General features: G+C 31.1%; 1 long non-coding RNA gene across 1 annotated transcript; it reads left to right on the top strand.

The window, feature by feature from the left end:
- The first annotated feature begins 10,299 nt into the window (after positions 1-10,299).
- LOC149541109 (uncharacterized) lies at positions 10,300-12,639 on the top strand. Its single transcript, XR_016356068.1, has 2 exons — positions 10,300-10,626; positions 12,213-12,639. It is a non-coding gene; the product is annotated as an uncharacterized LOC149541109 (long non-coding RNA).

Here is a 12,639-nt window from a genome sequence, read left to right as displayed (position 1 = left end):
TAACCATTATGAACTCGATAAATACTGTTGAACTACCCATATGCTCGATTTCCAAAGGAATGCTCGGTATCAACTATAGACTGAGTGATGAGCTCAGTAATCATTCAGAATCGAATAAGTGTTGTAACTAATGACAAATATATCATAATTCCAACAATTCTGAGTTTTAACTATGACTAGATTTGCTGGTCTATATATTTAGAAAAAGAGAAGCTTTATTGCTTCTGCACTTAAGCTATAATCCACACAGTATTAAATACATTTGGTCTTAGGTTTTCTGATTTTTGTTTGTCATTTTCCTTATGACTTTGTCATATGCAAGATATTGCACCATTAGACCTGTTAACAATATTATCTAAGATATACATGTTACCAGAGATTATCTCATTGCTATATGCATCAAAGATTTGTCTGGGCTCCATACATTATAGGGCAGTCTGCCTTCAATTCATATCATTTTGATTTTTAACTAAGTTAGTAATTGAATCAAAATAGAATGATCATAATCAAATCTATGAATGCATAATTAAACAAAAAATTCTTAAAACATATAGACAGTCAATTACTAAATCATGGATAAGAGTCTATTAAATTATAACTTTATGTAGAGAGAGCACTACAGACATATTGTTGTAATATACTGAAAGAAAAACATACTATTATTGTTATATCGAAAGCTGTAAAATTTTGGAGTCAAAGGAAGTATGTATATAGTAGACTGTCAAATTTATGTGCAATAGAATTTGACAGCAGATTTATACATCAAAATGAGGTGCTTATTTTTGTCTACTTTCATAATGCAAAATCTATCTTCATGATCTATATTCATTTTCATTTTTTGGAAGAAGGATCCAAGATGGAATTCTGTCTTTGATTGTTGCAATAATTTCATCCTGACAAACACAAATAGACTTTATAAATGTCAGAAGAGTAGATATTTGTTGAATTGTGTTTCCTTTTAGGCTATAATCTGTATGATATAATTTTGCATGTCTATGAGAGCTAATCAACAGTCATGAATTTAGAACTATTCATTTTTATTTTACCTTTCAATATATATTTACATTATAGAAGATATAGACAGTGTATTTACATTGAATGCCCGAATCTAGGACATGCAAAAATGGTAGTATGATTAATGCATTGCAAATGACATGCAATAGAGAAATTGTACATGCTTTTTACAATATAAACAGATAAGGATGAAGAGGCAGTACCTGTGTTGTTTGATGTGTAGTTTATTGGTTCATAAGAACTGCATGTGTAATGGTGCTATATTAGTTGAGAGTATATGTGCCATTTGCTAAAAAGTCTTAGAGCATAAATATTACTTCTGATTTGTCATCAATATATTGTTGATCATTTATGTTTTTAAGAGCAGGAAGTAACTATTGCACAATATTGTTTTCAATAGAGCAATAAATTGGTTGTTGGGTATGATTTGTGATAATTTCTTTCAAGTACAATGTATATTTGTATGAGACAGTTTCATCACATCGGTTGCAGTGACCTTTTTCTCCTTCTAGTGCTCCATAGCTTTCAAATTTGTAATTGCATTTTGGGCAAAAAGCATGGAATGGACTTGAATATGGATTCTCCACAGCTAAATTTCCCTTGACCTATTCACAGTGTGCTTGTATTAGCATGCTTTGAAACATGGAAGATAAAATATTCAATTAAATTGACAAAGGATTGGAAATAATTTGCCTGAATTGGAGTTTGTAACAGTCTATGGAGTGCATTCACTGCTCTTTTGTTACGTAGTTTGCAGATAAATGTTGTTGGAGTTGTTCGTAGAGCTAGTTTTTGATCATTTTTTTTAGCTATGCTCCTAAAGACTAGTGATGGTATTTCATTTCTTTCAAGTTTTTCATGTATCTAAATGTATTGGGATGTGAAACTTGAATGCATATATTGCTAAATACAAATAGAAAAGTTAGTTTTTTAATTTTTTAATTTTCCATAGTGAAATTGTAAAATGTGATAAAAAGTAAAAAATGGATAATTATTTTCGTAGATTTATGAATAAAGTTATTTGTATGAGCTTACCAGTGCTTTGCTCATGTCACTGTTTCCATCCTTGATTTCGAGCACATATTGAGTACCTTTTTTGTATGCTGCTAGTACAATAGCACCAATTGTTCCAATGGAGTAGTCAGTTGTGCTTGTGAGTAACTGCTTTATAGTCATACCAGGAATAAATTTATATTGATGCAATATAGTTGGTATTGTTTCAACCATGCTGGAATCTTTTAGAATTAGTATGCAATCACTGTCTCCTCGATCAAAATCTAATTTTGGTTCTATGTCAAAGTCTGTTATTTTTAATGCCATGCCTGGAATTATTTTACTTTCATATTTACTAAGAAGGTTGTTACTATTGACATTTAATGTTATAGTAAGCTCTCCTTTGGAATATGTAAGATCAGCACGTAGAACTTCACGTGTTTTGGTTGCTTTGTCCAGGAAAGTTTTGTAAACTACCAAAACATCACCTTTGAAACTTTGGCCTACTTTTCTTGCATTCAGATCTTCTATTAATATACATGGTTCATTGTCCTCTTTTGACCTGTAATAAGTAAAGGTCAATATTTTTTATTTAGAAATATTTGCAAAGATGAAAAGATTGGAAAGTTTAGATTCAAAATACCTTTTAGTAAGTTCTTGGTGATCTTGTGGTAGTTCACTTGGTGCTCGCTTTGGTGGAGTCATTGCTGTTATAAACATAACATAAACTAGAGTCAAGTTGCATATATTTGAATGAATGTTGCAAGATGATCTGTCCAATATGCTTTAGTCTTGTAAATCGAGCATGTACTTGTTGGTGAATTTTTCCATACATGATCAATGAGTGGTTTTTTTATGCTATGTGTTTGATTTAGCATGAATTGAATATTGTAATTTTGCATATGTTTCATGAGTGTTGTTGTGGTTACGTTTTCTATGGACATGTCTATGTTAAAATCTCCAACAATGTAAAGCTTGTTTTTTGATATGTAGTTTGTAGCTATTTCAGTAATAAGCATTTTGATTTTGGCAATTTTTGTATGTGGTCGTATATAAACATTACAAACATTGACTTGAGAATCTGATTCATTAATTCTAATTGTTATAGCTTCAATGTTTTTTGATCTATGTTCTATTGAATTGGTCACAAAAAGATTTCTTGAAGTAAGTATTGTTATACCATGTATATGATACATTGAATGGTGGTTATATTTTTCAAAAAAAATATCAATATTGTGTGGGAGGGAAAGTAGTTCTTGTAGGCATATGATATTAGTGGACATTGTATCGTAATCATTTAAAATGCCATTTGCATGAGCATGTAGACTACGTGTGTTCAATGTACATAGCAATATGTGTGTATTGTGAGTTGTACAAGAAAATTGATTTTCAAGTATCCATGTTGCATTTGAGTGTAGTCGAGACATTTCATAATGGATTTTTTTATGAATTTTGAATTTTGGAATCAAAGGTTTCAAAAGATATAATGAATTAATTGTTCTTGTTCTTGAAAGTGTTGTGTATGTTAAACCGTGTTGTGTTATGCCACTAGGATCAAATGTAAGACCATCCATTGTGAGGCCTTGCGCTCTATGTATTGTTCTAGCACATGCTACTTGTATTGGAAACTATTTTCTAGTTCAAACTTTTTTGATAGTTGATATTTTTGGAATTGGCCTTGCAATTCGAAAGATGGGAACCCATTCTTTTTGAATGTTTGGAATGTAGTATTGGCATAGTTTTTTTCTTTGTTGTTGGCCAATTCTTGTATCATTGAATTGTATCCAAACTGTGTCCAATTCTTGTTGTTTGGTATACGCTTTAAATATTCCGTCTGACCCATTTACAAGACCATCTTGTGTGTTGTAGTTTCCTGCAAAAATTTCAACAAGAATGTTTGTCTTTACAATTATTTGAGCTAGTAGAATCATTGTCTGTGCATATAGTCGCATTGCATTGAAATTTTCATCTTCAAAGTCTATTGCATTTAATATAATATAGTTCCCAGGAACCTTGGAAAGCATATTGTTATTGTGTACATTGACATCCTTTTTTTTGTAAAATAGATATGGGAATGTTGGATCAGTAGATGGGGGTTGAAGGCAAGTTTGATTGAGATAGTGTATATCATCATATGTATGTTGTCCTAGACATATGTTATTTAGAATTGAAACAAATTTGTCATCTTTTTGACGCATTGCAGTGCTTAGTGAATAGCATTTTACATTATCGGTCCAAAATGTATAAGGCATTAATTTTGTTGTTGATGGTTTGTTGGCAAAAATGGGTGAATCAAGTACTGGAAGTGCTTGATAGAAGTTGCCACAGAAAATTGTGTCTAGATTGCCAAAGTATGATGTTGGCAAATGCATTATATCACGTAGTCGTTTGTCAATGTAACGTAAGAAAGTGGAACCTACCAATGAAATTTCGTCTATGAGGAGTACATGTAATTGATTATAGTGCTTTGGTAGTGTATCTAATGTTTCTATACTTAGTGGAATGAAATTTGATTTATTGAAAGGTATGTGAAAAGCTGAATGTAGTGTACTTCCACCTATATTGTATGCTGCCTTTCCTGTATATGCAGTTATTAGGCCTTTAGGTTTATCTGGATCATTGTCAATGGAATTGTTGTAAATGCGAATAAGTGCTTGAAAATGGTTGTTGCTATAAATTTTTTTCTAGTTCCAGCTCCTCCAGTTAGAAAAAGATGCAAAGGAGTTTTTATGTCTTTGAGTTTTTTCATTACAATATCCTTAATGATTGCTTGTTGTTCTCTATTTAACTTTCTCCTTAAGTTATAGTACTCATTGTTATTCATTATTCTAGGGAGTTGCGTGACTTCAAAAGATTTTTGACTTGTACTTTTAAACTGGTTGGGAAGTTTCGTTTCTATATCTTCATGCATGTCATATTGCTCATCAGTTTCTTTAATTATTTGTTGTTGGGAAGTATTGGCTCTGTTTTCTTCATTGTGATTTATTGCATCAATAGCATTGTCAATATCACCCCACATTGAATTTGTGTTGTATGAAAACTTTGCTCGATTGTTATGAATTATATTTTCATTATGCATGTAAGCCTTTTCCCATGAGCCGTAATTTTGTTTAAATGTGTCTTCAATTACAATGAAGGGAACATATAGCAATAATTGTTCCCTGCAATAGTTTTCCAGCTATAAATGTTTGTTAAAATTAATGAAACGAATGATATTTGGTTTAGCTTTTGGTTCAAGCTTACTTCCATCTTTCTTATAACTCGATACAAATTTTGCTAAACATAGATTAGCAATAGCCTATGGACGGCATAGGTAATATTCAATTAATAATCTGCACATTACATTTTCAGAATTATCTTGTTCTTTTTTTAATTGTTCAATTGGTTTTAATATAAATGTACGGTCATTATGTGATCACGTATCAATAAACATGCATTTTCTAGAGCTCAAGTGTAGTGGTAGAGCTAAAACCAAATGAGCTGCTTGTTGAGCGGACATTTGTTGTAGGTTTAGCAAAGCATTTCCAAGTTTTCTGATCATCTTGAGTGCATCTATATTGTTTCGTTGATGATCGTCACGTATTTTTTTGAAAGCATTTGTCATAGATTTGTCAACTTTTGCTATGTATGAACTACAATACATTGCAGCTGCATATGCATTGAGAATAAACTGTGCATCTGTATTGGCTTTCCATAAAGGAGGTATCATTTTACCAAAGCTATTATTCCAAATCTGTGACGACTTTCTTTGCAAAAAGATTGTTGGTCTATGGATTGTTGACCTTAAAGAAAGAATGTAGTTTTCTTTAGTTATGTCTATTTCGTTGAGGAAGTTGTCAAATGTGAAAGATGCATCATACATTCCAAGTTCAAGTTTGCATTGAATTATGTTAGCTATTAAGCTTATGCTTTTTTCGTTTTCAAGTAATGGGTCAAGTATTGTCATTGCTCTCATTGGTGGAAATGGAAAGTTATGTCTACAATGTTTATTTTTTGATCTTTTGCATTGCTTTGTATGATGATGTCTGTGGAGAATAGCAATATCTGGATCAAAATTTTCTGTTTGACACGTAAGATATGTGTCAACAAAATTTGTAATACTTTCATTGCTTTGCTTTCCATAGATAGGGGCATCTTTCACCCATATGAGAAAGTGATCATGTTCATTTCCTCGATTTTGGAAGTATGTTATTGAAAAGAAATCAACTACATTTCCAAAAAAAGAGTGGTCTGAAAGTATCATTTTTTTTAGAGCGTTTATGAGATGTCTATAGTACCGCACACAAGTTATTGGATCTTTTTTAATTAGTTCATTTGTATTAAGTTCTTTTATCATATCTGATATTTTTTTTTTTGTTGATTGATGATTGTTATATAGTTCCTTGAGTGTGTTCATTAGAGCCTTCCAGTTTTGTTCAGCACTAGAAAATGTGAGGAAAAATGTTGGAGGTCCTAGTTGTCGTATCATAGCAAAGACGTCTTTTTTTAGTTGATGTGCATAGTCTGGAGATATACGAATTCTTTTGAAGTCAACATAGCCTATATCTGATTTTAGTATTTTTTCTAAGTTTGGTTTGTGTTTAACATCTTTTGCTAATAGCTTTCTTCCTTTAAGTTTTCCTTTGTGAATTCTAATCCATATTGTGGACATAACTTGATGTATGAGTATTTTTATTGTTTTGAAGAAAAGATTTGTTATGTGGTATGAAAAATGTATTTGTGAGTGCAACAATTCCCACTTTGCAATTTTTTGGTATGATAGTTTTTGGTCAATGTCATGGTCACGTGGGTCATCGAAAAATAGTGTTGGAAAATTCATTTCTTCTGCATACTTGTCTTTAAATATTCCAATGGGACATTGGTTTTGTGCAGGTGCAATTTCTAGTAATTTGTCTTCCATTTTATGTATGTTAATAGATTTTGTGAACCAATGCACCAAATTTTCACAAGCTTCATTTTCAGTGTCACTTTCACATTCAGTTTCAATGTCATTTAACTCATTCTTTTCACTAGTCTCATTATCTGTTTCTAGAGCTTGTTCCCAATCTTTATTAAGTTTAACATGTTCTATTTGGTAAAGTGTTTTTCTTATTAATTGTTGAAGGGCTTGCATAATAATGTTTGGTCGTACCATTCCCTTTTGAAATGCATTTTTGTATTCTAGTTTCCTTTTCAAAGACACAGCAATTGTTGTTGTATTACTAGTTGCTAAGGGCAAAGCTATCTGTGTAATGTTAGTATCTACAGGTACATTGATTATTGAACCAGTTAAACCAACTTGAGATCTTCTGTGCCCCAGTTCCCAAATTTGTGCAAATGCAATCCATAATGAAACAAGATGCTCTTCTAATTGTGTTAGTATTTGTACATATTGTATTGGCTTGTTCATTCGAATGTTGTGTGGTGTAGCATATTGAGGAATCTTGTGTTTCTTTAATGCATCATTACATTTGCGGCAAATAGAATTTGATAATGTGTTGGAATTTGAGTTGACTAAATTGCAATAAGTCTCCTTTTGTTGAAAGTGGAATTTTTTAATGTGTTTCTTGAACTGTAATGTTTGACAAACCCTGCACACATGTATTGGTGTGTCGTTAATTGTGTTCTTGGATACATCAACTGGGGATAATGTTCTCTTCCTTTTTTTAGAGACTTGTTCTATAGTATTGTTTCGAATAGACTTTTTTAATTTTTGGAGGGAAGTCTTTTGTTTTGCAATGTCCTTTTGGTAATTGTTATTTTGGTTGTTGTTTTTTAATGTTCGAAGACAAGTCTTCTATTTTATAGGCTCCTTTTGTTTGTTGTTTATTTGTTGATAGCTTTCATCTATTGTCATCATAGTTCTCATATTTGCATTTCTTGTTAGTTGCCTTTGTGTAGTATTTCTAATTGATTTCTTAAATTGAGAGAAACGGAGTTGTTGTTGATTTTGTGAATTTGGTGTGATTGATTGTAGTAGTGGTTCGAAATGGCCACAAAGTGGATTGACATCATGGAAGAGAATTGAGTATGGTTCAGTTGTTAAAAATTCATTGAAATGCAAGTATTTTTTCCCTATTGTAGATGACCAAACACATATTCCTATATTCAACTATTTTGACAACCATCGTATACAAAATATATCTCCCCAAAGACCTAGTTCATCGCTAATTATTTTAGGATTTGCAGTTCTTTGCATTCTTCACAAATATGTTTGATGGTCCTCAACTCTATGCAACTCGTAAAGTATTTCTAGATGCAATTCATGGTTGTAAGAATTAACCGCTTCTGGTTCCTGTTTTTCTAGACTGGTCAAAAAGTATTGAATAGCTCCTTTGCGGAGGTCAGTTGATGTATACTTATTGTCAAGCAAAATTTGTAGTGAATCAAACAAACAGTCCCCAATATTATATGTAAATGTTGCAACTCTACACAATCCTTGTTGCCTAAGTGCATTGTCAATGTTGAAGGACATGTCACTGTTTTCTAGAATGAAAATTTGACATAGTGGCGCCAATTTTTTAAGTAGAATTAGAGGTGATGAAAGTTTTTTGAAATGGAAGAGCAAAATTATAAAAAGGAAAACCTTTAACAAAAAGCAATGTAACACTAAAAATATACCTTATAATAGTATTAACGTACAAAAAAAACTAAAGGAAATAAATAACAATAGCTTTTTCTTACAATAATCTTACTTAAATGTAAAAGCTTTTGCTAGTACAATGCCTGGGACAATTCACTTACTTTAGCTACTTGCACCAAAATGTTCAAAGAGAATGAACTAGCATGCGATAAGCTGTTCAAAGGCAAAAAAGCAAAAGTAAATGTCAGAAAAGAATATTACAACATTAAATAATTAGTAAAGTAAAAATGGCAAGGAAAAAATTACAACAAATATATGTTTACATGATGAATTTGAGAAATAAAATTACTCTTAACAACTTAAAAAGTATCAGTTAAACTATATAATTAAATAAGAAACAAAACCATGATTTAGTGTTTCATTTGGAGTGAAGTTATTTATGCCTATATAATCGCAAAGCATTAGTTGTTTTCAAGGCAAGAATAAGCTGGTGTTAAAAGCTTTAGTTTTTTTTTTAAATTTAGAGCTAAGCTTTAGTGGGTTTAGGGCAATGGAGAATAATAATAATTAATTTTAATATTATATTATAATATTTAATATCATCCATATAATCATTATTATTTATTGTACTATTATAACTATAAGATTTACAAATACAATAAATTTTTTAAATAATAAATGCTGATTTATATTTAAATATTATTTATTTATTATTTATGAATTCTAAAATATAAATTTAAAATAAATTGAATAATTATATATTAACTTAATATAATCAATTATATTAATAAAAAATAAGAAAGTTAATAATAGTTAAGATAAATTATAAGTTAATAATATTATTAATAAGTTAACTATAATATATTTAGTTTACTTGTTATTATTATTATTTAATATTTGTTAATCTATGCTTTACAAATAATTAGTCAACTTATTTAAAGTTAATTTATAAATAAACTTTATTAAATTAATATATGGTGAGATCTATATTTAGGAAAATAAATTTATAGACTAGTAATATTTAGGAAAATTCAATTTATTCAAGAAAATAATTTTAATTATATAGGTTGTTATAATTTGCTATTATGAGTTGTTATATTAAGAGTTGTATTTAAAACTTTTAAATCTATTATTATTTAAATATTATTTATTTCTTTTCTCTCTTTTATCATAATTAACATATTATATTATCTATAGAATCATTATTATTTTTTATAATATTATAACTATAAGATTAACAAATACAATAAAACTTTTAAATAATAAAAGTTGATTTATTTTTAAATATTATTTATTTATTATTTATGAATTCTAAATTCTAAATTTATAATAAATTTAATACCTATTAACTTATAATATTAATTAATATTAATGTCTAATTAATAATTAATAATTAATAATTATAATTACATAATAAGTATATTAATTATTAATACGATTGTATGGATAATATAATATAATATGTTAACTATTATTTTTTAATACACAGGTTTCTATCAAAGTTCGTGCGACCACTTTGAATCCCGTGGATTTCAAGATTCGCGAAAGCTTCTAGAATCGTCTCCACTTCCAGTGCGGCCAAAGCGGAGTTCATGAAGAGCCTAGGGGCAGATCAATGGATGCTATTTTAGTGGAGCGCCGCTAAAGTTAGAGGGGGTTTTTAGTGGGAAAACTGAGAAAAGACACACTATCTATGAACGTGTGCATTCTGTGAGGCACTTGCAGCTACTTCGGTGGAACACGTTTCAGTCATTTAAATTGTTATTATAAATATGTGATTCTTGTGCTCTGCCTCGTATTTTTCTCTCTTGTATGACCAGTATGAAGCTCTGCTCCTTTTCCTATGCTGGATTTCCCCAAGCTGAAGACATAGATGTCGATAATCTATTGGAATTGTTCATTGTTGAGGGTTTACTTTCAATCAAGTACCACCTAATTGATGCAAATTGTCTGGTTAAGGATGACAAAGTTGGAGTGACTTCCAAAAGACATGACGGCCATGACAGAGTTGTGCGAGCTTCGGCTATTGAATTGCGTGGAATTGCAGTAACTTTCGAGTTGGGTTTCTGAATTCTATGACTACGGTTTCATTTCTTGAGCGGCTATTACAATTGAAAAGTGGGAAAATTTCATAGGATTGAGATCTCGGTGCTTCTAGTTTTAACAAAAGTGATGTGTTCTTTGTCCTGGCGATTTAATTAGGGAACACTGATTTATATTCTACTCTATCTAAAATGGTCCTCTTAAAGAGTGTGGTATTTGAAATAAAATTCCCATTCTTGCATGTTTTTATAACCCCATAGAATTAGCATCTCGTGTGTGCAATTTGTGATGCCCCCTTCTAGCTAGAGACATCACTTTAGCTGGTGATTAGCCTATCAGAGACCCTCGTAGGCTAATAAGATTGGATAGAGGGTCACCTTGGTGTGGAGATCCTCCAAGGACCAAAGCAGAGTACTCTTCTGGGTTGCCAGAGTTTGTTTATGATGAGTTTTCCTTTGAGTTTGGCTTGGTCAAGCTATTTTTAGCAGTTTTGGAGTTATAAAGATAGACCCCTGCTATTTTTAGAAAAGGGGTATGGTCATATGCAGTTCTATCATGTTAGCTTCCAGTCCAAACGACATTCAAAAATGTTGAGTAATAATGGAGATATTAATGTTTATTTAGTTAAAATAAACATTATTGGTTTTGAGCCTATATTGTTAAGTTATAATATATAACTTAAGTGAGGGTCATGATATCATAAAAGGGGCCATTGTTTCAATTAATTGTGGGTCCAAGCTTATGGAAAAATTAAAAGGGATTTTCTAAGTTTTAATGTAATAACATTTTTTATGTTATTATTATATCTTTTATCCCACATTGAGCGTGGAGACTCATTCTGGAGTCGAGGAGTCCTTATAAACAAACCTTGTCTTCCTTCAAGAGCAAGTTATGAGAATTGCTTAAAAACTTTGCCTTGTAAAATTTCTTGAAGTTGTGGCAACAAGGGTTTCTACAAGTTTGAGAAGAATTTAGACTGTGGAGGACGTAGTATCTTCAGAGTTGATGCAATTTGAGGGTGTGAAATATCACTTGAATTTTGCCTGTGAGTTGACTTCATTCTGGAGTCAATATTGTGTTTAGTAGGAAAGAATTGGATGAATCTGTTATAGGTTGGAAGGGGTTATAACAGCAGCTACAGTGCTGTGAACAGTACATCGCTACAGTGAATTAAAAATTAGAGATTTAATATTGCGGTTTTTGATAGGCGCTGCCCAAGGAGGAAGCAACCAGCAGCGTGGTTGCGTATCGGAGACAAAAATCAGGTTTTTTTCAACTATTAATGATGATGTTTTTAATGTATGCTTCCAGCAATAAGTATTGTACAAACATTAGGAGCCATCTGAATAAATGAATTTGATTAGCATTATAATCAGATTTGAGTTATAATTTGAGGTAGATTAGTTTTCAATATTTGTATTTTCTTTTCATCAACTCAAAAACCCAAAAAGAGCTTAAAACATTCAAAAACAAACCAAAAACAATTATTACACCCAGGGAAACAAACAGTGATCAGCGTAGAGCCTATTTGGGGTTCTTACACAATTTCTCTATTAATGAAGACCAGTGAGTTTCGATTTCCTTATTGCTGTGTGTGTAGGTTCAGGGGCTCCAACAACTTCCCCCTCCAATAGCTTCAGAGAGCCTCTACATAGACAGCAACAAATTCTCCAACAGATGCAGTAGAGAATCGAGGAGGCTCCAGTGAAGAATTTTGTGCAGAATGTCAGGGAAAAGTGCGTGGTTGGAGTCAAATTGCTGAAAGCCAAAGTATGGCTCAATACCTACATGAAGGTTTTAGATGTGATGTCATTGAACCCTATGCAATTATTTAGTTATAGCTATTTTCCAACAACCTTTACGTGGATACTGAACTGAATCCAACATATTGTGTTGGCCTGTTGGCTCAATTTTAGGGTTGATTTCATCTGTCTGATAAGTCACAGCAAATTGAAGTACAAAATAAGTTATAAATAATTGAATTTCCAATCCATACAACTAAATTTTTGTAAAGCATTTGAAGAAAA

Source organism: Cupressus sempervirens, chromosome 9 (genome assembly GCF_028749045.1).
Source record: "Cupressus sempervirens isolate cs-2001-9-10 chromosome 9, ASM2874904v1, whole genome shotgun sequence".
Lineage (NCBI taxonomy): Eukaryota > Viridiplantae > Streptophyta > Pinopsida > Cupressales > Cupressaceae > Cupressus > Cupressus sempervirens.
This window is presented reverse-complemented; position numbering and strand designations above follow the sequence as displayed.